We start from the raw sequence: 27,776 nt of genomic DNA, 5'->3' as shown, positions 1-27,776 counted from the left end.
TAGCTTCAATGGTAGTATATGTTTATAAGCCATTTCAGGGCTTTAGTTAAAATATACATTTCCAGAGAGAACAATAATGCTTATTCAGTTGGCATCAATTTTTTGACTTGATCACTTGAATTCTCTTTTTTCCATCAGCCCAATTTGAAAGGGAAGAAGTAGAAACACCAATGTAAAATCAAATTCCGGGCCTTATATCATCTACCAGAAATACCCTTACCAAACACTCTGACTTCCCATCTACTTTGTACACACACCGACCAATAAAAGAACCAGAAATCTGAGCATAAGAAAAAATGAACAAAAAACAGTTACATCAATTTAATGAACAAACATATTTTTATTATTACTTTTAAATTATACTTAAAAGTTTTCATCCAAATAATTTTACTTACCATATTATTTTAAAATTAATATAACTATTATTATTTCAAAATTAATATAATACTAATTTCTTCTCCCTTCTTTATATGAGAGAATTGATCAGTCAAATCTTCAAAATAATTTTGTTATGGAAAAATCTACAAGAAAAAATGGAGAGATTATTAATGATAACAAAATCATACAAGTATTATTACATCCCCATTTTAGAGATGAAGAAACTGAGGGTGCTGAAGAGTTAAATGGAACGCCTATGACCACATTGCTAGGGTATCTGAGACAAGATCCAAACTCAAGACTCCTAATTCTGGATCCAATACTCTAGCCACTACACTACCTTGGCTGTTGGCAGAATAATGTTAAATGTGCCAGCTCCAAAAAAATGAATAAATCAAACTAAAGATGCTTTCTTGAGCATTGTCTAGGCACTGTATTGGGGTCAAAAAGAATTCTGTGGATCCTAATCTCAGGGAATCAATAATATGATGAACAAAGCAAGATGTTAATTGAAAATTTCAAATATAAAAAGTTGTTTTTAATGTTGCAAAATGATTATACAGTCATAGATCCAGTATCAAATTTATTTTACGATAAAAAACATGTGAGAACAGGGAAGCTAAATTCAGTATTAACTCCATTAAAATACAAGTTTCTTAAAGTCAGGGACTTTCTTTTGTCTTCATGTGCAGTATTTAGCACAGTAAAGTGGCACATAAGATCTTAATAAATGTTTATTGACTGACTGACTGGGTTAAAAAACAAAGGAATTGGGGCAGCTAGGTGATGCTGTAGATAGAGCATTAGCCTGAAGTCAGGAAGACCTGAGTTCAAATCTGGTCTCAGACACTTAATACTTCTAGCTGTGTGACCCTGGGCAAGTCATTTAACACCAATTGCTTCAGTACAAAAAAAAAGGGGGGGGAGGTATTCTATTATTTTTAAAAGTCATTGAAGAATCAAACAACTTATAAACATTTATACATAAATTATGTAGATATGAACTCAGAAATAAAATCAAAAACCAAATGGAAGAATGAACCCCAAAACTAATTCTTCTGTGGTGAAAATAATCATGCCTTTAACATATATTTAGAGTGATTTTTTAATACAATTTTCTCAAAATGAGGCTCATAGATACTGCCAGAATTTTAAAGTTTACCTCTTTAGCTTCTTTGATAATATTGAACTGAAGACTAAGACCTTAGTTTCAAGATAAAAGATCATCTAAACCAGCATCTTCATTTTAGAGATGAATGAACAGGTGCAAAGAAGTCATGCTTGTCCCAAAGACACTAATTGAATAATAAAGACTGAAACCTAGGTCCTCTGACTTTAATTCATGCTCTCTTTCTCTGCTTATAAATGCTAAGGAAACAGTAATGCAATATTGTTCTGGGGAGGCAGGAATCTAGTAACTACGTGACATAGCACCTGGGCAATAGGTGAGCTGTGAAGATGGAGTTAGCACCCCGGATACCTTAGAATCAGTTAGAGTCCTTGGTCTTTAGGGATAGAAGTTAAGAGAATGGACACAGGACTCTCCACACCTCTCTTCTTCGTCTCTGCTCAAAAGTAACTCTGGCTTGTCTTATTCCACCCTCTAATCTCTCCTACAATTCTCTGTATACACCAACAGATCCAGCCAGCACAGAATAGTGGGGCGGCCCATTTTCCAAGCATATCCTAATAGAGTATTGTCCAATAAGCAATTAGCTTTAAGTGCTCAGTTGTCCAACTGCACCTACTCAGAGTTTCAGCCCTTTACAATGAGCACTAATCAGTTTAGTGTCCTCATATTCATTTTTCTTTAGGAGTACATATGAGGATACAATTTCCACAACTGGTGGAAAAACTAGCAAAGAAATGAGGCTTTTGCCTTTTGTTGCATAATATTTAATACTCCTCAAGGCTTGTTTAATCACATGCTAAAGTAGAAGGAATATACATGAATGGAAACAATAAGACTTAATTGAACTAAATCGATCCTTTTAGGCTTTCTTCGGTGGTGCTATCTCTCCTCCTAAGCTTTTCAATCTTTCCTTTGGAGCATTTTCTCAGAATTTTAATTGGTGGGAAGAAACATGTGTTCCCCACTTCTAGATCTCCACTTTGAAATTTTTTCTTCCTTTTGACTGGTCACAACCTTGCTTGCAGGATGCTTCTTTGGTCTTTGGCCAAATAAACTTATAAAGGACTGTGCCATGCAAAGTAAAAGGTTTACAAGTGTATTTTATCTATTAATAAATGGATATTTCTTGTGGGGAAAGGGAATGGAGAAACTTCCAAGGAAAGTTGCCTTTGAAGTTGCATCAGAAATAGCATAGTTTTCTTAAATTGCAGGATAAAATGAGCTATTAATATAAGCAAAGACACACTGAAAATCTAAAGAGGAATTCTTGAATGAGGATACTTCCCAACTGCTATAAGTAAAACTAGTTAAATATGTAAAATGAGCTGAAGAAGAAAATATCATTTCAATATCTTTGCCAAGAAAATCCTAATTGGAGCTATAAAAAGTCAGATAACTGAAATGACTAAACAATAAAAATTTTTTTAAACTACTAAAGTTTTGATTTAATAAAGTGTCAGTATAATATATCACAATGAAATATATCACAAACATTTCTGACTTTAAATTGTAACTATAATTTCTGGCACCAATTAACCCTACAAGATCTATTTTCAGTATCACACAAAGCATGCTTAAATAATGGAAATAATTTCCTAGCAAAGAAAATTGCTTAGTTATATATGTCAATACTTTAGGAAATATATTGCTATTTGCATACATTTGCATTGACAATTAATTTAAGACCTATAGGTATGGTTTAAGTAATTTTTTTTCTTCTTTCATTAAATTATGTTTGTCAGAGTTCAAATAAAGCTAGTCATTACTTTTCCTTTTATACTTTTAGAAAATGGATTATTTTGTTTCTGTGGCTAACAAAAATCACAAAACCCCCTCTACTTCCCCACTCTTGCCCCTGGTTTTCTATTAAATCCTCTACAAAGAATATATCCAACATGTTAGAATTCTTTCCCTGTTGTTTTTTGTTTTTGTATCTAGTACATTTGATGTTGTTCAATCATTTTTCAGTCATTTCTTGCTTTTCATGACCCCCATTTGGGATTTTCTTGGCAAAAATACTGGAGTGACTTTGTCTTTCCTTTTCTCGATTATTTTACAGATGAAGAAACTGATGTACACAGGGTTAGATGACTTGCCCAGAATCATATGACTAGTAAGTATCTGGGGCCAGATTTCAACTCAAGAAAATGTCTTCGTGACTCCAGGCCTGGAATTTTATTTACCACCTAACTACTTTATAATAGCTTTATCTTAGTATATTCAGGCTAATAATTTACCTCTTAGGTTATTTCATTCTCACAATATGATCTGAGGACAGCTTAGCGGTACAGTGGATAAAATACTAGGCTTGGAATCAACTCATAAACACTTATTTGCTATAGTCAGATCACTTAACCCTATTTGCTTCAGTCTTATCACTTACATAATGAACTGGAGAAGGAAATGATGACTCACTCCAGCATCTTTGCTGAGAAAAAGCTCAAATGAGATCGCAAAGATCTGGACATGATTGAACAACAAAAAACATGACCTACTCATCTACTTTTCTAGTTACATAAATCCTCAACTAAAGCCTTATAAGGGATACCTAGCTTGAAAAACATTACTCACATTCACAATAGGGCCCTTTGAATTACTCATAACTTTAATTCTTCTGAGATCATGGGATTTCAAGATTGATGGACATATTAGGAATCATGAGAAAGATATTGGTAATAGAAAAATCTCACAAAAGCTGAATTTGGAGTCATGGGGCTGAGTTCAAATGTATTCTAGGTACAAATTCTAATTTTGCCTCTCCTTATGTGTTCTTGGGCAAGACTCTTGACCTCTTTACCTCAGTTTCCTCATCTGTAAAATAAGAGGGTTGGATCAAATAGTTTCTAAAATCCCTTGCAACTCTAGATTTATAGTCCTATGATCCCACATACATTCAAGAAGTTTCATTGGCTCCCCATTATCTCAAAATGTAAGCTCCTTTTTTTTTAGTATATGAAGTCCTTTGCAATTGATTCTAATCTATCTTTTTAGACTGATTATATATTGCTCCGATTATGTAGGACATATGTATGCAAACTGTTCTACTTGCTTTTCTCTATAAGTAGCATTCTATCTTCCATCTCCTTTTTCATAGGAATACTTCCATGCTTGGAATACTCTTCCACTTACTTTCTGCCTCTTAAAGACTCTTAAAGAGTCTTCAAGATCCATGTGAAGTGCCATCTCCTTCAAAAGATCTTTTCTGAATAATTCTTTTCTTTAGTGCTTCCTCAACTTATCATTTATTATTCATTTTGTATATATCCTGTATTTTCTTTCCTGGTAGAATAAAAGCTCCATTGGGTTAGGGTCAGTGTTACCTTTGTGTTTATTCTCTAATGCCAAGTCCAGTTTTTGGCACATAATAAGCCCTGAACAAATGTTTGATTAAGTGATAATTAAAAAGAGATTCTCTTTTATAATCAGTGAGCAAATTGGTATTTCTGAGAAAATTTCTAGGCACAATTCCAGCCTGATCTTCCACTATCCAATTCTAGTACTAATAAAATCTACAGAGCTTGTCAAAACTATATTATATATAATATATATTTATATTTATATCATATATACAAATATTCATGGAATAATTTAATGACAATTAACATGCATACTTTGTCTATTGAGGAAGGTTAGAAGAATCAGTTTTCTGATTATTATGGATTTCAATGAGGCCCTTTAAGAACAGTATACTCAGGCATCAAGGATATCCTTTGAAAAAAACACAAGCTTTCTACAGGCAGTTTGATGTAGCAGACCCCCAGTCTCCTATCCAGGGGTCCCTCATTCTGATTGGAGAAAGTGGAGTTTGGAAAGCACCCAGGATAGCTATCTCATCATTTCCTATACTGCTGTACTCCTCTGGACTTTTCCTTCATGTATCTTCTTTTCTGTCCTCCAGCCTACCTTCCCATCCCTACCCCTCCCCAACCCCAGCCCTTTCAGTTTTCTTTTCTTTGTTAGTTTCTTCCATTAGATTGTAAACTCCTTGAAGGCACACACAAGTATAAGATCTTGTTGTGATTGTTGTCCTTTTTGGGGGAGATTTAGGCAATTGGGGTTAAGTCACTTGTCTAAGGTCCCACAGCTAGTAAGTATTAAGTGTCTGGGGCTGGGCTTGAACTCAAGTTCTCCTGATTCCAGGACTAGTGCTCTATTCACTGTACCATCTAGCTGCCCCTATTGTTCGTTTTTAAAAAGTATTTCACTTAGAGCAAACTTTAGCAATGAAGATTTTCAGATAAATCATCTGTCACACATACTTAGAATTATGCAAGAGAAATACTACTATCACTACAATGATTACTTTTTTCAAGTCCCCTGAGTATCCACATTAAATTAGGTTTAAACAAAAAGATATAAGCTCACCAAAATATCATCTGTTGTTCAAAAAAGTGTCCTGTATAAGGTCTTTTCTAAAGATGATACAATTTGCGGATGGCATTATACCAATTGCATGGAACCTAGGAAAATAACAAAGTCTCTTCAGTGAAATTTAGAGCCATTACTTATAGGGGAAAAAGTTTTATGAATATAATTTATCACCCATATTTATCAAAATTTATTTAAAATATTTTTATTTATAGCAATTGCTTTATACTTACCAAAATTCCTATTTTGAAAAGTATATACTTACAATTCAACAAAAGTAATTACAATTCCATTAAAAATGCAAAATCCAGTTAATACTGTATTTTGTCACTTTTGACCATTTTTGTTCATTTAATAAGCGTGAAGCAATTATTTTGATTTTTAACTTGAAAAAAAGGAGGAGCAGTCAAAAGTTGATTATCTAGTACTCAAAAGTTCAACATCTTCAAACATCACATTTCATGTTGAATCAAGAAATCAGCAAAGAGTTAAAAGTATAAAGTTCCATTTTTGTAGTTTCAACACACACATACATTACATGATTATGTTCTTTGGCAGTAAAATGGTAAGATTCATTAATCTTGCATGATATTTCCTCATTAAATTATAGCAAGTAAGATAAAGAGGGCTGATTCAGGTTTTTAAATTTCTTATTAAGAGTTAAATCATTTTCTTTTCAATATAAGAGAAATCAATTTGGTATTAAGAATTTATTCAAGAGAAAAATAGAGGAGTTCTAATGAATTCCTTTTATGACCAGATATAATGCTGATACCTAAACCAGATAGGGTCAAAACAGAGAAAGAAAATTATGGATCAATTTCTCCAATGAATATTGATGCAAAAATTTTAAATAGAATATCAGCATAGAAATTACAATTTATCACTAGGATAACATATTATGACCAAGCAGAATTTATACCAGGAATGCAGGACTCAGTCTCAAGAAAACTATTAGCATAATTGACTATATCAACAATCAAGCTAATAGAAATCATGATTATATTAATAGATATATATAATAGATATATCAAAAAACATTTGGTAAAATACAGCACCCATTCCTATTAAAAAAAACCACTAGAGAGCATATAAATAAATGGAGTTTTCATTAAAATGATATTTAATATCTATTTAAAACCATTAGCATGCATCAAATGTAATGGGGATAAACTAGAAGCATTCCCAATAAGACCAGGGATGAAACAAGGATGCCCACTATCACCAATACTATTCTTTTTTTTCTGAGGCAACTGAGGTCAAATGACTTGTCCAGAGTTACACTGCTAGGAAGTGTTAAATGTCTGAGGCCAGATTTGAACTCAGTCACTATTACTATTCAATATTGTATCAGAAATGTTAGCTTTAGCAACAGAGAAGAAAAAGAAATAGAAGGAATTAGAGTAGGCAATGAAGAAACAAAATTATCACTTTTTGCAGATGATACTATGGTTTATTTAGAGAATCAACAAAAAAGCTACTAGAAACAATTAACAATTTTAGCAAATTTGCAGGTTACAAAATAAATCCACATAAATCATCAGCATCTCTGTATGTTAGAACAAAGTCCAGCAGCAAGAGATACAAAGTCAAATTCCATCTAAAAATAATATAAAATATTTGAGAGTATACTTGTCAAGACAAAGTCAGGAACTATATGAACACAATTACAAACACTTTGCATACAAATAAAGTTAGATCTAAACAATTGGAAGCATATCAAGTTCTCATGGGTAGGCCAAGCTAACATAACAAACATGACAATTGTACCTAAATTAATCTACTTATTCAGTGTCATTCCAATCAAACTGCTAAGAAATTACTTTATAGAGCTAGAAAAAAATAATAAAGTTTATCTGGAAGAGCAAAAGGTCAAGAATTTCAAGGGAATTAATGAAAAAAATGCACACAGAGATGGTCTATCTATACCAGAACTAAAACTATATTACAAAGCAGCCATCATCAAAACCATTTGGTATTGGATAAGTAACAGAATATGGATTAGGTCAGATTCAAAAGACACAATAGTCAATCACTATAGTAATCTATGATGACCCCGAAAATTCCAACTTCTGGAATAAGAATTAACTATTTGACAAAAATTTCTGAGAAAATCATAAAATAGTATGGCAGAAACTAGGCATTGATCAAAATCTAATCCCCTTTATCAAAATAAGGTCAAAATGGGTTCATGATTTCAACATAAAGGGTGATGCTATAAGCAAATTAGGAGACTAAGGGATAGTTTACCTCTCAGATCTGAGGAAAAGGAAAGAATTTATAGCCAAAGAAGAACCAGAGAATACAATAAAATGCAAAATGAATAGTTTTGATTATATTAAATTAAAAAGGTTTTATAGAAACAAAACCAATGCGGCCAAGATTAGAAGAAAAGCAGAAAACCGGGGAGTGGGAGGGGTGGGAATTTTACATCCAAGAGTTCTGATAAAAACTTCATTTTTTAAATATTTAGAGAATTTACTCATATTTATAAGAATATAAGCCATTCTTCAATTGATGAATGGTCAAAGAATATGAACAAACAATTTTTAGATGAAGAAATTAAAGCCATTTCTAGTCATATGAAAAAACTTTCTAAATCTCTATTGATTAGAAAAATGCAAATTAAGACAACTCTGAAGTAACATATAAGATTGTCTAAGATAACAGGAAAAGATGATAAATATTGGATGGGATGTGGGAAAACTGGGTCATTTATTCATTGCTGCTGGAGTTGTGAAATGATCCAACTACTCTGGAGAACATTTGAAATTATGCCCAAAGGGCTATTGAACTCTGCATACCCTTTGATCTAGCACTCTCTACTGGGTCTATATCCCAAAGAGATCATAAAAAAAGGAAAAGAACCCATGTGCAAAAATGTTTATAACAACGATTTTTGTAGTGACAAGGAACTGGAAACTGAGTTTCCTGATGCTTATCATTTGGGGAATGGCTGAAAAAGTTATGGTATATGAATATAATGGAATATTATTGTTCTATAAGAAGTGATTTCAGAAAGGCCTAGAGAAACTTATATGAACTGACACTAAGTGAAATGAGTAGAACCAAGAGAACATTGTACACAGCATCAAGATTATACGATGATCAATTGTGATGGACTTGGCTCCTCTCAACAATGAGGTCATTCAGGCCATTTCCTTTTTTTTTTTTTTTTTTTAATAGCCTTTTATTTACAGGATATATGCATGGGTAACTTTACAGCATTAACAATTGCCAAACCACTTGTTCCAATTTTTCACCTCTTACCCCCCCCACCCCCTCCCCTAGATGGCAGGATGACCAGTAGATGTTAAATATATTAAAATATAAATTAGATACACAATAAGTATACATGACCAAAACGTTATTTTGCTGTACAAAAAGAATCAGACTCTGAAATATTGTACAATTAGCTTGTGAAGGAAATCAAAAATGCAGGTGTGCATAAATATAGGGATTGGGAATTCAATGTAATGGTTTTTAGTCATCTCCCAGAGTTTTTTTTCTGGGCATAGCTGGTTCACTTCATTACTGCTCCTTTGGAAATGATTTGGTTGATCTCGTTGCTGAGGATGGCCTGGTCCATCAGAGATGGTCATCATATAGTATTGTTGTTGAAGTATATAATGATCTCCTGGTCCTGCTCATTTCACTCAGCATCAGTTCGTGTAAGTCTCTCCAGGCCTTTCTGAAATCATCCTGTTGGTCATTTCTTACAAAACAGTAATATTCCATAATATTCATATACCATAATTTATTCAGCCATTCTCCAACTGATGGACATCCATTCAGTTTCCAGTTTTTAGCCACTACAAAAAGGGCTGCCACAAACATTCATGCACATACAGGTACCTTTCCCTTCTTTATAATCTCTTTGGGATATAATCCCAGTAGTAACATTGTTGGATCAAAGGGTATGCACAGTTTGATAACTTTTTGAGCATAGTTCCAGACTACTCTACAAAATGGTTGGATTCGTTCACAACTCCACCAACAATGCATCAATGTCCCAGTTTTCCGCATCCCTCAACAATCATCATTATTTTTTCCTGTCATCTTAGCCAATCTGACAGGTGTGTAGTGGTATCTTAGAGTTATCTTAATTTGCATTTCTCTGATTAATAATGACTTGGAGCATCTTTTCATATGACTAGAAATAGTTTCAATTTCTTCATCTGAGAATTGTCTGTTCATATCATTTGACCATTTTTCAATTGGAGAATGGCTTGATTTTTTATAAATTAGAGTTAATTCTCTATATATTTTGGAAATGAGGCCTTTATCAGAACCTTTGACTGTAAAATATTTTCCCACTTTATTGCTTCCCTTCTAATCTTGTCTGCATTAATTTTGTTTGTACAAAAACTTTTCAGTTTGGTATAATAGAAATTTTCTATTTTGTGATCAGTAATGATCTCTAGTTCTGCTTTGGTCATAAAGACCTTCCCCTTCCACAGGTCTGAGAGGTAAACTATCCTGTGTTCCTCTAATTTATTAATAATTTCATTCTTTATGCCTAGGTCATGAACCCATTTTGACCTTATCTTGGTGTATGGCGTTAAGTATGGATCAATGCCTAGTTTCTGCCATATTGTTTCCAATTTTCCCAGCAATTTTTATCAAACAGTAAGTTCTTATCCCAAAAGCTGGGATCTTTGGGTTTGTCAAAGACTAGGTTGCTATATTTGTTGACTGTTTTATCCCTTGAACCTAATCTATTCCACTGATCAACTAATCTATTCCTTAGCCAATAACAAATAGTTTTGGTAACTGCTGCTCTATAATATAATTTTAGATCTGGTACAACTAAGCCACCTTCATTTGATTTTTTTTTCATTAATTCCCTTGAAATTCTTGACCTTTTGTTTTTCCATATGAACTTTCTTGATTATTTTTCTAGGTCATTAAAATAGTTTTTGGGACTCTGATTGGTATAGCGCTAAATAAATAGATTAGTTTAGGTAATATTGTCATCTTTATTATATTTGCTCGCCCTATCCAAGAGCATTTAATATTTTTCCAATTGGTTAGATCAGACTTAATTTGTGTGAAAAGTGGTCTGTAATTTTGCTCATAAAGTTTCTGATTTTCCCTTGGCAGATAGATTCCTAAATATTTTATATTATCAGTAGTTACTTTAAATGGAATTTCTCTTTGTAACTCTGACTGTTGGATTTTTGTTAGTGATATATAAGAATGCTGATGACTTATGTGGGTTTATTTTATAACCAACAACTTTGCTAAAAGTTGATGGATTATTTCTAATAACTTTTAGCAGAATCTCTGGGGTTCTCTAAGTATACCATCATGTCGTCGGCAAAGAGTGATAATTTGGTTTCCTCATTGCCTATTCTTATTCCTTTAATCTCTTTCTCAGCTCTTATTGCTAAAGCTAGCGTTTCTAATACAATATTAAATAGTAACGGTGATAGTGGGCAATCTTGTTTCACTCCAGATCTTATTGGGAATGGTTGCAGTTTGTCTCCATTACATATGATGCTTACTGATGGTTTTAAATAGATGCTGCTGATTATTTTAAGGAAAAGTCCATTTATTCCTATACTCTCAAGTGTTTTAATAGGAATGGATGTTGGATTTTATCAAATGCTTTTTCTGCATCTATTGAGATGATCATATGGTTTTTGTTAATTTGGTTATTAACATGGCCAATTATATTGATAGTTTTCCTAATATTGAACCAGCCCTGCATTCCTGGTATAAATCCTACTTTATCATAGTGTATTATCTTGGAGATGATTTTCTGTAGTCTTTTTGCTAATATCTTATTTAAGATTTTAGCATCAATATTCATTAGGGAGATTGGTCTATAATTTTCTTTCTCTGTTTTCAGCCTACCTGGTTTAGGTATCAGTACCATGTCTGTGTCATAGAAGGAATTTGGTAGGACTCCTTCATTCCCTATTTTATCAATAATTTATATAGCATTGGGGCCAATTGTTCTTTAAATGTTTGGTAAAATTCACATGTAAATCCATCTAGTCCTGGGGATTTTTTCTTAGGGAGTTGTTTAATTGCCTGTTCTATTTCTTTTTTCTGAAATGGGACTATTCAAGCAATTTACTTCCTCCTCTGTTAGTCTGGGAAGTCTATATTTTTGGAAGTAGTCATCCATTTCACTTAGGTTATCAAATTTATTGGCATAAAGTTGAGCAAAATAACTCCTTATTATTTCTCTAATTTCCTCTTCATTGGTGGAAAGTTCTCCCTTTTCATTTTTAAGACTACTAATTTCATTTTCCTCCCTCCTTTTTCTAATCAGATTTACCAAAGGCTTATCTATTTTATTGGCTTTTTCATAGAACCAACTCTTAATTTTATTAATTAGTTCAATAGTTTTTTTTACTTTCAATATTTTTAATTTCTCCTTTTAATTTTAGAATTTCCAATTTAGTATTTGATTAGGGGTTTTTAATTTGGTCTTTTTTTAGTTTTTTTAGTTGCAAGCCCAATTCATTAATCTTTTCTTTCTCTGTTTTATTCAAGTAAGCCTCTAAGGATATAAAATTCCCTCTTATTACGCTTTGGCTGCATCCCACAAGATTTTGGTATGATGTCTCATCATTGTCATTATCTTGAGTGAAATTATTAATTGTATCTATAATTTGCTGCTTCACCCAATCATTCTTTAAGATGAGATTGTTTAGTTTCCAATTACTTTTGGTCTATTTCCCCTAACTTTATGTTGAATGTAGTTTTATTGCATCATGATCTGAAAGAAAGCATTTACTATTTCTGCTTTCTTGCACTTAATTTTGAGGTCTTTATGTCCTAATATATGGTCAATTTTTAAATAGGTTCCATGAACTGCTGAGAAGAAAGTATATTCCTTTCTATCTCCATTCAATTTTCTCCAAAGATCCAACATACCTAATTTTTCTAATATTCTATTTACTTCTTTAATTTCTTTCTTATTTGTTTTGTGGTTTGATTTGTCTAATTCTGAGGTGCAAGGTTGAGATCTCCTACTATTACAGTTTTGTTGTCTATTTCTTCTTGCAACTCTCTTAACTTCTCCTTTAGGAAGTTGGATGCCTATACCACTTGGTGCATATATGTTTTAATATTGATATTGCTTCGTTGTTTATGCTACCCTTTAGCAGGATGTAGTTTCCTTCCTTATCTCTTTTAATTAGATCAATTTTTACTTTTGCTTGATCTGAGATAAGGATGGCTACCTAACTTTTGACTTCACCTGAAGCATAATAGATTTTGCTCAGCCTTTTACCTTTACTCTATATGTATCTCCCTGCTTTAAATGTGTTTCTTGTAAACAACATATTGTAGGGTTCTGACTTTTGATCCAGTCTGCTATCTGCCTCCTCTTTATGGGGAGTTCATCCCATTCACATTTACGGTTAGAATTACTAAATCTGTATTTCCTGCCATCCTAATAACCCCAGATTATGCTTTACTTATTATTGCCTCCCCAACCCTCTTTCCCCTTTTAAACTTATGTACCCCTCTTGTATCACGATGCTTATCCTCTTTATAATCCCTCCCTCCCCCCTTTGAGTCTTTCCCCCTTCCTTCCCTTATTACTCTTTTTCTTTTCCTTTTCCTCTCCCCGTTTTTAATGAGTTGAGAGAGAATTTTCTCTAAAACAAATGTCAATTATTTTTTCTTTGAGCCAACTCTGATGAGAGTAAGATTCACACAATGTTCCTCCCCCTCTCTAAGTTCCCTCAGATATGATAAGTTTCCTTTGCCTCTTTGTGGGATGTGGTTTCCCTCTTTTATCCCTCCTTCCCACCTTATTCTGCCATCATCCCTTTTCCATATCTACTTCCCTTTTTTATGTTATATCAGTACAATCAAATTATACATGTATTCTTTTTGTATATCCACAACAGAAATACAATTCTCAAGAGTTATTTTTTACCTTTTCTGCATCTCTTGAGTTCTATGGTTGGAGATCAAATTTTTTGTTTAGTTCTGGTTTTTCTTCAGAAACAAATGGAATTCATTTGTTTCATTAAATCCATCTTCTTCCCTGGAAGAAAAGGCTCAGCTTAGCTGGGTAGTTTATTCTTGGCTGCATCCCAAGTTCTTGTGCCTTTCGAGATATCATATTCAGGCCCTTCTTTCCTTTAATGTAGAGGCAGCCAGATCTTGGGTGATCCTTATTGTGGCACCTCTGTATTTAAATGGTTTTTTTTTTTTGCTGCTTGTAAAATTTTTCCTTAATCTGATAGTTCTGAAATTTGGCCACAATATTCCTTGGGGTTTTTATTTTAGGGTTTCTTTCAGAAGGTGTTCGATGAATTCTTTCAATGCCTATTTTACCTTCTGATTCTATTACATCTGGGCAGTTCTCTTTGATGATTTCTTATAAAATAGTATCTAGGCTCTTTTTTTCATCATAGTTTTCGGAAAGTCCAATAATCCTCAGATTATTCTCTCCTAGATCTATTTTCCAAGTCTGTCGTTTTTGCACGTAGATAATTCATGGTTTTTTCCAGTTTGTCATTTTTTTGTTTTTGCTTGACTGATTCTTGCTGTCTCAATGAATCATTAGTTTCTGTTTGTTCAGTTCTAATTTTTAAAGAATTATTTTCTTCATTAGCTTTTTTTACTTCTTTCTGTATATGTCCAATTGAGTTTTAAATGTATTGTTTTGGTCTGTGGAATTTTTTTCCATTTCACTAATTTTTTTTAGTGAATTATTTTCTTTTTCCAATTCACAGATCCTACTTTCTTGCGAGTTCTTTGTCTTTTCCAATTCACAGATCCTACTTTCTTGCGAGTTCTTTGTCTTTTCCAATTCACAGATCCTACTTTCTTGCGAGTTCTTTGTCTTTTCCAATTCACAAATCCTACTTTCTAGTGAATTCTTTATTTTTTCCAATTCACAATTCTTACTTTCCTGAGATTTTTTTATTTTTTCCAATTCACCAATTTTGTTTCTCTGCACTTCCTGGGAATTTTTTAACTTTTCCAATTCTTATTTCAGGAAGTTGTTGCTCTCTTGTAAGGCTTCTCTTTCCTTTCCCCATTTATCTTCTAACTCTCTTTTGAGACTTTTAATGGTCTCTTCTATGAGAGCATCATGTAAAGGAGGACAGTCTGATGCATTTTTGCTGTTTGAGGTCTCTTCAGGTTTGCTGACCTGCTCTTTTTCTGCATAGAAGCTGTCGATCGTTCTTTTCATCTTTTTATTCATATTTTAAAGCCTTTAGGGTATGCCTCCTAGGCAAGGGGGTTACCAGCTTCCTCTGCAGAGCAGGGAGAGATGTAAACCGATTTCCGGCTCACAGGTATGGGAGTGCTCTGAGTGAGAGTTTTCCCTTCCCCCAACAGGAAGTGGATTCAGCACTGGCCGAGCTATCGAAGTGCCCAGTTGGGCTGAGTGGGTTAGCGATTGCCCTTGGCTAGAGACTAAGGGGTGAAAGTGTCACTGCCCCAGCCTGGAGCCTCTTGTGGGACTATGAGTATTAGCAGCTGACCGCAGACCACAGAATGCCTCGAAGTCTGCCCCAGAGTCTCTGCCTGATGCAAATCGGCCCTGGAAAAGTTCTATGGCCCCAAGCCGAGCTCCCCACTGCGCAGATTGTAGGCTAACCTGGGCTGTGTCCTCCTGCTGTGCAGGATCACAACTGCCCCAAGGAAAAGCCCAGTACTGCGGGTTGGGGCTGCGCGCTTGTGCTGAGATCTGTGCTTTCTTTCGGTTTGAGGCTCTCCTCGGAACCTAATTTCTCTCCCCGTCTGCGCTGATCTCCCCCCTGGCCCCGGAACCAACCTTTTTTGGCGAGACTGCAGATTTTCTTCGGCTGGTGAGTTGTTCTACTTCTTATCTTTACGAATTGTAGCAGTCAAGACTATTTTTGAGGCTCGATATAATATTGATAATGAGGGTAAGAGAAGAGCTTAGAAAGTCATGTGTGCCTTCTCCGCCATCTTGGCTCCGCCCCCCCATTCAGGCCATTTCCAATAGATTTGTAATGGAGAGAGCAATTTGCATCCAGAGAAAGGATTATGGGAACTGAGTGTAGATCACAACATAGAATTTTCATTTTTGTTGTTTGTTTGCTTGTTTTTTTTTTCTCTCTTTTTTTCCTTTTTCACTTGATCTTTATTGTGCATCATGATAAATGTAGAAATATGTTTAGAAGAATTGTACACATTTAACCTGTATTGAATTATTTTCCATCTAGGAGAGGGGGAGGTGGGAATAAGAAGAAAAATATAGAACACAAGGTTTTTCAAGGGTGGATGTTGAAAAGTATCTTTGCATCTTTGCCTGTATTTTGAAAAATAAAAAGCTATTATAAAAATAATAAACTTTAAAAATAATTTACTCAAGAAAAAACTGCAATAATATTTCATGGGAACAGATGAGAACTGCCCCTGTATCATAAATATCATTTTTCTTATTTGTATATATGTGTGATTTAGTGAGGGGAAAATGACCTCTCTGGTCCTTTCCACTCTAAAATTTTCTATGGTTTTATGAAATTTAAAATTATTATTTACTCTTCCTTTTTTTTAGTCAGAGAAAGTAAACAAAATGCACTTTTGTGTCTGAGTGTCTGAGACGGAGATTAACAAATGTTTAGTGAATCCTCCAAGATCACAGACAAGGAGGAAACTCTTAAAAAAAATTAATCACTCCTCCTTCAGTGTAGTGAACACTTGGAGTTAAATATGGAGACCAATTATCATCAATTTTTCAAGATGAAAAGTATAAAGACTCTACTAATTATTATGCCTTGTAATTGATAATTATCCTTGATTAATGAAAAGGAAGTACTACCAGAAAACGCCCTACATTGTTGTTATAATTGATGTTTAATTTTTTCATCTAAAGATGTCTTTTATTATCTGTTTCATCCTTGTTATTTATTTATAAGATCTGTATACAAGCCCTAATGATAACTCTCCCTAGTTATGATAATACTCTACAAATGCAGTGCTAATGTAATTAATAATCAGTTCAATTCTCCTTATTTGTTTACAATCGGCCCATATTCCCAAAGATTCTCAAGACTCTTTCCATTTTTCTGTTCATGAATCTTCTTCCTGAACTAGATTCTATGACAGGGCTTATGATAAAGAAGGGGAGAAAATAATAATTTCTTTATCCACATGAACCAACTCTGAACATGCCAAGTTTTTAAGAGAACCATCTTTTTACCCCCAGGAGGAAAACTGTTTAATAAATCTCCCCTACTTCAGATAATTCTTCTGTTGTTCTTCTTATCCAATATTCTTTTTCTTTCCTTTCATTGCCAAGCTTCTCACTAACCCATGATGCATTCACTGCCTTCATTTCTTCACCACTAACTTCCTCTTTAATCACCAGCCAATTGACTTAAAGATAAATATTATCAGAAAAGCTTACTTGAAAGTCACAAATGACCTTTTGATTTTAAATTTTTTATGGGCTTTTAAACTCTCTTCTGATATCCTTTACCAGTTTACTACATTTGATACTATTAACTACTATCCCCATCTTGAAATTCTCTCTTCTCTTGGTTATCACGATAGTACATGAATCTGCTTTCCCTCACCCTCTAGCTTTCCTCTGACAGATTCTCTCCCTCTTCTTGAACCTTAAGTACGACCAGATTCAAAGTTCAATCCTGAACATTCTGTTCTTCTTTATTTACACACTTTTGGGAAAAAAAAGGTGGTGCTCTGGAATTGGAATCAAGTGATAAGTGCCAACAGTTTGTTGCTGTTGCTTATAATAGTCACAATTTAACTCACACAAGGTCATGAAACCAAAAATTAAGACACCCAAGGGTGGGAAGGGTCAATCAAGAAAAGCTATTGTTGAGGGCAGTTCAAGATATAACTGAGTACAGAGGCAATCCAAGATGCAGCCAGGGAGATTATCTTCAGACTACTTCAGTTAGAGCAATGAGCTCAGGGAATAATGATAGTTCTATAAGTCACTCTCTAGACTTGGCTCACCTGGGTTCTTAATCCTTCACATACCTGGGTAGCTCCAAAAACAGCATGTAGACACTGAGAATTACTTACAAAAATCCTACTGTGGATATTTTAAATCTTATTTTTAGCATATCTTCAATAAAAGCAATGAACAATTTATAGTAAAACATCTAGCAAACCATTTGCATTGATCCTGAAAGTTCTCAGATAGTATAGAAGTTGCTTTGAATCTAGGAATTTTAGGAATTTCAGGGAAGAAAGGAAAGACTTATTAAACATTTACTATGTACCAGATACCATTATGATAAATTATTTAATAATATGATCTTATTTTATTCTCACAAAACGTTGGAAGGGAAATATTTCACAAGTGAGGAAACTGAGGCAAGTAGAGGTTAAATGACTTGCTTAAAATCCATTAACTAGTGTCTAAGACCACATTTCAATCTGGATCTTCCTGATTCCAGACTAATCCTTCTATACACTGTCGTCACCTAGTTGCTTTTGAGCAGGCAAAGAAGGAAAGACAGTACATTACAGTTCAAAATTCAGTGCCTGACTCATGAATCCCAAAGTACTTGTCACCAGGCAAAGCCTCAGAGATTCTTCTCTAACTTGGAGTAAAAAGATTTTCTTAGAATTGATGTTTTTCTTGATCTCACCTTTGTTGTAATAAGGATTTCAACAGATTCTTGGCTTATCCACTTCATCTACATGATATAGGACCCAATAGCAATCCTTAGAGAAATAAAACCTGTTATCTTCCTTTTTTTAGTGAGGCACCCCACTCCTACAAAGATGTCTCTTCTTATCCCATTGATATTTCCCTCTCAGTTTTCTGGAGCAAAAGCTCTATTGCCCAGAAAGAGGGTGGGGCATTCAATGAGATAAATGCTACATATATAAATGTGAATTGATTATTATTATTTTAAGGAAGAGGCTTCAAACTTCTATGTTGATTTTACTCCCTCAATTGTCATTCCAGTCCTGTCCCTTCTCTTGTATCTTCAACTTTCTGCTAAACATTTCACTTGGATATTATCCCATCAACTCACTTCTTTGTCATTGTTAGTGATCATTCACCCCATCACTCATGCTTGAACTTTCATTAACTTTTTTTCTCTTCTCTCTCTTCCTTAACAATCTGCCTCAATATCATGGCTTTAAATAATACCATCTTACAGATGATTTATTAATCCTTGCTTCTAACCCTGATCTTTCTCCTCAACTTCAGATCCACATTTCCTATTGTTTATATGAAACCTTCACCTGAATTTCCTACTGTCATTTCAAATGCATCATTCCAAAAATCATATTTTATTATCTTTTCTGCTAAATTTTCCTACCTTTTGACTGCATTATTTCCATCAGTGGTACCACTCACTGCTTCAAACAATATAATATTCTATTCTTCCTGCATTTACCACCAAATTATGTCCATTTTACATCCATATCTCTTCCATCCCCATCATCTCTTTTACATTTTTACTGCCACCATCCTTGAATATTAATCCATTATCACTTAACATGTACTATGGCAACAGCATCCTAGCAGGTAGATCTTCCTGCCTCTACTTCCCATTCCTCTTCCCTATCTCTCCTTTACAATATAGTAAGTCTAATCTTCCTCGTGTATAAATTTGATGTAAGTCACTCTTATGCTCAAAGCCAATATATTTTCCAGTTGGTGTCCAAGTAAAGTTCAAATTCCCTACATTTGCATTTAAGAGGCTACATAAATAAGTCAGTTAAAAACATTTGGTTTCTTTGAAGTTTTTGTCGAAAAGTTTACACAAAATACATATACACAAACAATCATTGGGTTCAAAAGTATTTATCATGTTATTGGCTAAAAATTAAATAGTGTAATAGCAGTTCAGGGGTGAGAAGAAATAAAATAAAATATAACCCTCCCCTCAAATCTTAAATTAACAAACAGTAAATAAATCATGGAAAGCTAAGATGACTCTGAATGAGAGATGGGAAGCTTCAAGAAAATAAAACTGAGAGGTCAGTATATCAGTAGAATACAGAAAAGAAAAAATATATTTTTATACTAAGAATGCTGAAGAAGCAAAGGTCCTAGTCTTGAGCTAGAGTTCAGAAAGTAAGGATCAATAGCAAGGAACTACATTGACTCACCATATCAGGTTTTATGGGGTGCCACTCTATTTGGAAATTAAAGAGGAAGGTCCTAGAATAAAATAACAATGTTTTAAGACGAGTTATCAATGTGAGATTATGTGATTGTGACTACCTTTTTCTGTATACAGTTTATATTCTGATACATTTATAAATGTAGTAAAATAATTTTTGTAATTTAAAATGCCTTATTTCCTGTATTATAGTTGAAATGGGTATTATAGATATGAATGGCAAAAAAAGAAGTCCTGTATTATGATCTAAGGAAGAAAGTTCTCCCCTTAATCTTCCATTAGAGAAAGTTAGCCCAATAATGAAACTTATCCATATGGTATACTTGTTGAGGGATGCTGGAATGGCCACATTTCTTCACAAGGGTCATTAAGGGTTTCAGCCATTAAACTTCGATATTAACCATCACAGATACCACCAGTCATAGGTGGGGGGAGGGGAAACCTCCCTTGTGTAGAAGAATAATGGTTTTAGAGTAAGACTCCCAACTCTGCCACTTGCTCCCTCTGTGATCTGGCCAAGTCACTTAATTTATTTGAGTTTATATTTCTTTATATATAAGATGAAATTGAGCTAGAACCCAAAATGATTCCTAAAATCTGCACTTGGAAAAGTTTTAGTCAGCATTTTGACATCCCTGACTTAGAAGACCTCTGTAAGTTCTCTTAAACCAAGGTAACTGTACTAGAGATCCATATAGGGTTAATGATTTGCCAAAATTTATAGTATACCATTTAGAATTCAGTGCTAGGAACTCTGAAGGTTCCCCAGTCCTAAAGAAAGAGTCCCCCAAGTAGAGACTGAATTTTTAGACAAATTACGTCCTACTTCTCTAGATGTTTTCTTTTGCTTTCCTGGGAAACTGAGGTGAGTTGAGACTGATGGCTAGCCAAGTAAGGATGCTGATCCCTTCAAGAGTGGAGAAGAATGAACATTGAGAAAAGAATTGGCTCTCCTCACCAAGACCACTTCACTATTCTGCCTTCTAGAAGGGAACAGAACCTCCACTTGGTTAGCACTAGTCATACCATTTAATCCCTGAAATTAATACAAATAATATATTTTTATCACCCCATTTTCCCTTATATTTACAGTGGCCCACATAGAAATGTGGACTTGATTGTACTATAAAATATACTATTATTTGTGTTTTGTTTTATTTTCATTTGTTTTGTAAATATTTTCCAATTATATTCCAATTTGCTACAGGTCACAAACTCAAGTATGTCCCTGGAAAGTCGTCATGACCCCCTTATATTTCCTTTCTTATAAATATTTTATCATATTCAGGTTTTGCTAGGATTTTTTATTAAAGCTAAAATTCCTTCTGCAAAGACTTAAGAGACTTTTATTCTACACCATACTGAAAAAGGCTAAATCAGTTACCTGATAGATTGGCATCTTTATTTTAAAGTAAAATTCTTTCCAGATCATAAATATACATTTTAATCCTGTGTGTCCAATAAGCACATGTAACATTTTTTGCAAGGATAAAACTATTCATTTCTCTTTTGTTATATAGAATGTACCCAAAAATACTATTTCCAAGGCCCAAAAGTTCTGAATTTTATAAGTCTCTCAAAATGTTAGAGATGCTCAAATGTGGTAGTCTACTTCTGCTGAAAAATATAGGCAAAAAAAAATGTTAATAACAGTAAAATAAGGGAAAGTATCATGCTAAATATCTGCATTTTAACTTAATATTAATGGAAACTTCTTAAATATTCTTAGAATATAACTTACATGAAAAATAATTTAGCTATAAAGAGTTTCTAATCTCTAAATTCTATTTCTAACCTATGAAATCTTAAATTCAGTAAATAAATCAAGATGGTATGCCATTTTTAAAAGACTATGACTTCAGTATTAGAGAATCAGAAGCAAGACTATAAATATGTTCACAGAAGAGGAAATAGGGACTGGGTCTGTGACTTCATTGGTTCAGGGAAGTCCTGTAGAGGAATTTCTTTTATCAATGCAAATTAATATCTTTTCTACTATTAGTCTTGGAGAATCCAATGCTATGATCTCTGAAGGTTCCCAGTCCTAAAGACAGAGTCCCCCAAGTAGAGACAGAATTTCTAGAGGTACAAATTACTTCCTATTTCTCTGGGATTTTTTGTGTGTCTTCTGTTTCCTTCCTGGGAAACTGGTGAGTTGAGACTGATGTCTAAGTCAAGTGGGATTAAAGTCACTGGCTCAGTATCACACAGAACGTATGTGTCAAAGGTAGGGATTAAACATAGTTCTTTTTTATTCTAAGGTCATTTCTCTTTCTCTTGTGCCTTGATTTATTGGTCACAGAATGTAGTCTAATTCCAAAGAAGGAGCAATATCACAAGACTTTTTGGAGGGTTCAAAGGTCTCAAAGGAAAGTTCCCAACAATCTATTGTCCAGCACAAACACATTTGTTATACTTCAAGATAGAGAAAATAGAGAAGAAAGATGAGAAAAGTCATCTCTCTCTTCATAATATATATATATATATATATATATATATTTTTTATGTATGTGTGTGTGTGTGTGTGTTTGTTTTCTCCGGTATACTATTTACTGTCCCAGGTATAGTATTTACTTTTGAGGAGGCCAGCCAATCATATCTCAAGTGGAGCATAAAGTAATGGAAATATGGACCTGTATGATTTACTCATCTAAGACAGTTTCCTGCTTTTGTACAATAATGTATAACCTTAATGTAAAAGTTATAGACAGAACCTAGGGTCCCTCTTGAGTAGTCAAGCATTAGAAAACATTTGTTCCTATATTGCAGTAAATTTACCATTATCCAACAAAAATAGATGCTTCTGGGAAAAGATAGGCCATAGATGTTTCTAATTTCCATCAGCCCTGATATAAGTTCTATTTCTTTGATTTGTAAATAAGCCTGTTCAATCTTTGAATCTTCTGAACCATGTGCTTACAAGGAGATTAAGTAATATTCCTCTATATACTACTGGAAAATTATTACCAGGTTTTCTTGATAGGGATTATTGAATTATAGAATTAGGAAATTCATTGTTATGGAAGGATTAATTCTTAAATTTTATAAAGGAGGAGAATATATCAAAAATAGGGATAAAAACATCTTGGATCCTATTAATGCCCACCAAAAAGTCAACAGGAAAACATCAACTACCAATATCTGTGCCTACTTTCTCATCCATATAAAACATTTGTGAGAATAACAAGCATACATCCAAGACATGATGGATTACAGGATGAGCAAGGAATAGAAAGGATTTTTCATAAGTAATTTTGCACAGTAAGGCACATCCTTACCATCACACAAATGACTGAAAAATGTTGAAAACACAATATTCCACTGTGCTTATTTTTTGTTGTTGTTGGTTATTAAAAAAAAGCTTTTGATTTAGCATAAAGTAATAGTCTCTCTTCTAATAAAGTTTTTCCACATCTATATCTTTAAAATTATAAAAGAATCCTTGAAAGATACAACAGAAGCAACCTCATTTAAGAGAATTTATTGCAAATATAACTAGAATGCTTTCTATAAAAATGATAATTTATAAGTTTATTTGAAATGCAAGGGGAAGGCTTATTAATGATAGGGACACCAAATATGGGCTCATTAAAAAGAGTATCAAGTATCAGGATCCAGTGCCCTCTTCAAAAAGGGACCATTAACAATTGACTTTATCACTAAATGCTTTTATGCATAATAAATAGCCTTCCTAGTTCTTAGATGATTTCATCATAATCTTGATTAAAGATTCCTTTGAGTTTTTTCTGGAATTTTATTTACACTGAGTAGATCATTAGTTTCTTCTCAATGAAGTTATAGCTTTTCATATAGTTATGAACAAAGACCGTTGAGGGAAGGCAGGGTACCAGGGTCAATGATATAGTGGCAATGGGTGATGAAGAGAACTTTTAACCATGAATGTGTGAAGTTGCCCTATACTCCAGGGTTCCATGTTAACCCTACAGAAGTTAGAGGAAAAGTAGGGTACTGAAGGGATTAGGGTAGGGGGGAGTACCATAGCAATAGGACCTGAGAGTTTTACCCTAGGATGCATGGCTATCCAGATTAGCAGAAACAAAAGCAAAAACTAGACAGTGAGATGTGGGGATGCCAGTCATCATATGGGAGAGGAATAGATATACCTTATTCAATTCAAGCTAATTATGATACTTCCTTTTGTCAACATAGAACTACTGTAAGATTTACATTGCCCTCATTTCTGCCATTCAAATTCAATAATTTGATTCTTGCTATTTTATTTTTTTCATCTAGATTAAAGATATCAAACATTGGACCCTAAGGCATCAGATTAAAATATTAATGGAAAATACTTAACAAAATAAACAAAATGGAACATAGCTAATGTTAATATGTCATTTCTAAATCAATAAACAGCCTGAAGCATCCTTCTCCCCAATTTCTATTTGGTATAGATATAGATACCTCATATTGATATAGATACCTCATAAACATCATTGCTAATAAACATAGTTCCTTTGAGGTTTTAATACAAAACCATTCCCTAAGGCTGAATTAACAGACTGAAAGGAGATCCCACTAAGGTCAGATTCAATAAAATTATGTGTGTGTATATATATATATATATATATATATATATATATATATATATGAATAGGATGCTTTCTACAAAATGCAACTTTTGAATATGTTTATTCAAATTGAAAAAGAAAAGAAGGACTATTAGGAAACAGAAGCATCAAGTTCTTTATTATATGGATTTCTGAATTTCTTTCTTATATATAGATTGATTGAACTGTCAAGCTAAGTGCCCCTCTCAAAAAGAGCGCCCTGAACCATTTGACTTTATTATAAAATAATGTGGATATTTCCCAACACTGGTGATTTCAGCACAATCTTAATCTAAATTTTCTTGGATTCTTCTAGTCTGGGCAACAGTTGTTAACCAAACTTATTTTAACAGCCTTATTTTTAACATCTTCTAGTCAGGGTCTGTCAGAATTTATAAAGTATATATATATACATATGTGTGTTTGTATAATCCAAGATATTTTCATTCTGTTAAATCTTCCCTTTTTTGAGATGTACTAAAAATCTGAATTCCCTATCTAAATATCTTCAAAATTGTATTCAGTACAAGATTCATATGCATTTATTTGGGTTCAACCATTTTTCATAAAACCTAGATCTCAAGGAAGATGAATGGGGGGTGAGGGGCAGGCTACCCATAATTCAATTTACTTGTCCCAGAGAAGTTGAATTTTACTACTTTCTTATATGATGAATGTAAAGATTAAGATGGTAGGCACTAGAGATAGTAGTCCCACTATCATAACTATTGAAACAGTGACAGAAAAAAGGGGAATCTCTTTTGATAAGCCATTATCATTATCTCATTCATCCCAAATTAAGATCCTAAACTTTTTTTCTTTTATCAAATTCAATATTCTCTTTCAAACCCTTTTTTAAATATCTTTCAAATTCACAAGCTTATGTGGGGTTTTAGCTTCCCTGACATTCTTCTTTCAGAAATTTTTCAATCTAATTTTTACCTTCCCTTGTTTTTGTCACTAATATACACACTTCTAAAATTTAAATTCCTTTTCCTTTTCACTGATACCTGTTGTGCCTTCATCTTTGTCTGAGCTAGGAAAATCAAGCCAATGTATGATAGTTCCTAAAAGCTAGTATTGCTGGAACTAGCTCCCACAACTGAGCTAAATTTTCAATGTGAACATTAACTCTTCCAAAATCAACAAATACTACATATCAGTGCATTTTTATTGTTTTGTTGATTGACTAAACTTAAGAAAGTGATGAAGAAAATATTAATAATTTAGACCAATTAAAATTGTATCATGCAGCCATTTCTCCAGAGAGCCAGTTGTTAAACATTTAGCTGAATATCACAATAGGTCATTTCTATATAGAAAAAAAAAAAAAAGAAAAGTTGAATAGGCTGCAGATTTTAGGGTCTATGTTGTTTTCTATCAAAATGTGCACAGACAAAAGAGATCTTTTGTAAATATGTCAGTTTGGGGGTAAACAGATCCATCAAAGAGTATCTTTGAATACTCTAATAATAAATAAATAAATACTCTAATAAATAATAAACTTTGTCATTAGACAAAGTTAAGTATGCACAAGATTTCTTAGATTGTCTTTGTACTCAGGTGCAACAACCATGAATATTCATCAGATATGCTATCTCAAGTTGTATAATTCTTCTCCTTAACTAGATGAAGAGGCCAGATATAGCTAGCATACATAACAATGCTGGGTAGCCATATTGTTTTCATAAGTCACTTCCCTCTTTTTTTCTTCAATAGAGTCATTTGGGGTTACAATACCAGGATGTTTTTTCCTGAGAATTTTCAATCTCTTTTTTATTCAATTACTATTTTCATTGTCAGGCCATTCAATGTTATATATCCTAACTCTTAAATCTTTGATATCGATGTCCATAAGTCTCAATGTATGTCTGCCATTTCCTATCACAAACGCTAAAATGGTGTGGTCCCTGGATCACAGTGCCCCTATCTACTGCAGCAACCAATCTTTACTCAGCAATCCAAACAAGTACAAAATAGCAGCTCCCTGTATTGTGCCTCTCATTTTTTAAAATCATTGAAGAACTCCCTTTTGTCCTTTTAACAGTGAGGAAAGTTATAGATAAAGATTACAAACAAATGTTTACCTCCTGATAAATTTATCAAATTCCTCAGGGAGTTCCATTGCTCAATACCCTTTAAATTTCTCTCCTTTTAATCACAGTTGTGGAAGCACTTTCTCCATTCCCCTCCAAATTTTGTTATTATTTTGGGTGATAGAGAATGAATCTCTGAGAAGCAGCAGAAATGAGCATATTATAATCTGCCTCACATCTTCCTTTCCCCACAAGGCCACTCCTCCTTCAACATTTCCCTATTCTGTCCCATTTTTCTCCTTCACTTATCCTATATATCCAAGGAGATACCAAATTTTATCATTTCTATCTCCATGTTCTCTCTCTCATCTTCTCCTTACCCACATTGCCATCATTCTAATTCACTTTTACCTAAACAATTGCAATGGCCTACTAATTAGTATCTTACATGGATTTTTACAGGATTTCCCAACTCTAAATATAGTTAGTGTCCTTTAAAAATCATAATAGCTGGCAGCATGTATCACACAAAGATGGCTTCTCTGTAGCCTCTGAAAGTGCTGAACACCTGCTTCTCTCTGCTCTTCTCTTCCAAGTGTCCCTAATATTCTTTTCTAGTGATTTTCTTCCTACCTCTCCGACCGCCTCTTCTCAGTCTTCATTGATGGATCTTCTTCCAGATCATGTCTGCTAAATATGGGCTTCCTACAAGGCTCTTTGTTGTTGGGCTTTCTTTTCCCCCTCTATACTATTTGATTTGATGATGTCATCAGTTTCCAAGGATACAATTATTATCTTTAAGCTGATGATTCCCAGGTCTACTTATCCAACATTAACTTCTCTTCTCACCTCACTCAAAACTCCAACTGCCTATTAGACATTTCAAAATGGAGTCTCCTAGACATATTGTGGACATAATAAATATCAATTGACTGACTGAAGGTAGATATATGTTAGACAACATTATATGATCAGTATGCAGGAATGATTGGATGATCAAACTTTTAAAATAGTTCATTTTCCAGTGTCGATGTGACATGTCTGCAATAAGATGCCAGAGATATGTACTTAATCTAATGATGTTTAAAAATTCATCAATGACTTGGATTAAGATATAGATAGATGGTATCCTTGTCCAATCTGCAGTTGACACAACAGTGGGAGGAATACTAACATATTGGATAACAGAGTAAAAATCCAAAAGAATCAGAGCACTGAG

The 27,776-nt window shown here is 33.6% G+C and overlaps 1 long non-coding RNA gene across 2 annotated transcripts; it reads right to left on the bottom strand.

Annotated features, from left to right (window-relative positions):
* Window positions 1-409: 409 nt before the first annotated feature.
* LOC116422270 lies at window positions 410-27,298 on the bottom strand. 2 transcript variants are annotated; one of them, XR_004232838.1, is made up of 4 exons: window positions 27,191-27,298; window positions 19,937-19,988; window positions 5,876-5,970; window positions 410-521 (listed from the first exon to the last, which is right to left on the bottom strand). It is a non-coding gene; the product is annotated as an uncharacterized LOC116422270 (long non-coding RNA). The 2 variants fall into 2 exon arrangements; XR_004232839.1 differs by lacking the exon at window positions 410-521 and adding an exon at window positions 3,952-4,321.
* Between the last annotated feature and the right edge of the window lie 478 nt (window positions 27,299-27,776).

Source organism: Sarcophilus harrisii, chromosome 3, assembly GCF_902635505.1.
Source record: "Sarcophilus harrisii chromosome 3, mSarHar1.11, whole genome shotgun sequence".
NCBI lineage: Eukaryota > Metazoa > Chordata > Mammalia > Dasyuromorphia > Dasyuridae > Sarcophilus > Sarcophilus harrisii.
Note: the sequence above shows the minus strand (reverse complement) of the source record. Positions and strands in the feature narration are given on the sequence as shown.